The following is a 1490-nucleotide window of genomic DNA, read 5'->3' on the forward strand; positions in this document are numbered from 1 at the left end:
AAAATCTCAAAATTATATAATTAGCTCTCAACACTAGAAGTTCCAATCCATTATTGACTGTTTCTATTTGTTAGGTTAATATTATTTTATGGAGGGGAAAGTTACTTCTTAAAAATAACTTACTTTTACTTGAGTTAAAAAAATAACTATTTACCGTTTCTTAAAGAGTAATGATTCGTTACTTTTTCCGTTACTTTTTAATACTAAAACAGATTAAATAAATAATTCACTTTTGTAATATTTTTCATTAAGGTATTATTAATAGCAATAACATTTTTTTATCTTTTTGTAAAATCACAAAAAAATTAAGAAAAGAAGATTTAAATTACTCAAATATAAAAATTTAAAAATTTTGGTTTTATATGGCGAAATTTATATTCTCTTTTCTCGATTTTATGTTTAAATATTTTAAAAATAATAATTTTAATCTAAAAATTATATAAAATATATGGTGGCAATAATGTGACTCTATAATTGATTTTGTGATATTTCAAAATTCAGAGTTGCGTAAGTTAACTTTTTTTTAACTAAGTTAAAAATTAATTTTTAACTAAGTTAAATTAAAGTGTTAACAATCTTGAAAATTTAATATAATTAAGATACAAGTTAATTTGTAATGAAATTAATTGAATGAAAAATTAAATTAATAAAAAAAGTAATTGAAAAGTTAAAAGTTAAATTTGTTTTTTTTTATTTTTTTAATTCAATCTTACAAATAGAGAAAATGACAAATATATACTTCATTTAGAAAATACTCTATATTTTATTTACATGTTTTGTTTATATATACTGTTACATATACTGTTTAGTATATACTCTGTAAATCTGAATCAGTGAATAATCACTAATTACCCAATGACATACTTGGCATTGATAATCAATAAAGTTCAACTAAAAAAGGAAGAATTTTCAAGCATTATATAACTAAAATACTGATATTTGTATGTTAATTTCAATCTTCCAATTTATTGAATTTAAGCACAAAACAAGGTAAATACATATTTCGATGAATTGAAATCAGGGGGTCGATTGTGTAATTTAAAACGAGGTGAAAATTATAAAAGTGAAATTCACTAGAATAATTATAATTTCTGGTCAAACACCTAGTAAATTTGCTCACTTTTGCAATTTTCACCTCATTTCACGCTATTGCCGCGTATTATGTCTGAAACTTAATTTCAAAGAATTAAATAAAAAATTAATAGTTAAATATATAAATGTAACTAAGTTAAGTTAAAATTAATTAACTTTTTAACTTTTATCTTTATTAACTTAACACTACTCAACTCTGTCAAAATTTTATCTATATGCATTAAGTCTCATGAAATTCCTTTTCTGTTTCAAATTCTTGTGATTCGAATCCTAAAATTTTTAAACTGTAATACTTATAAGAATACTTATAAGAATATAAAAATTTGCTCTTCCTTGAAATCTAGTCGATGATGTGTGTGTGTGTGTGTGTGTGTGTGTGTGTGTGTGTGTGTAGTAAG

This window comes from Atta cephalotes (assembly GCF_000143395.1).
Source record: "Atta cephalotes unplaced genomic scaffold scaffold00019, whole genome shotgun sequence".
NCBI classification, from domain to species: domain Eukaryota; kingdom Metazoa; phylum Arthropoda; class Insecta; order Hymenoptera; family Formicidae; genus Atta; species Atta cephalotes.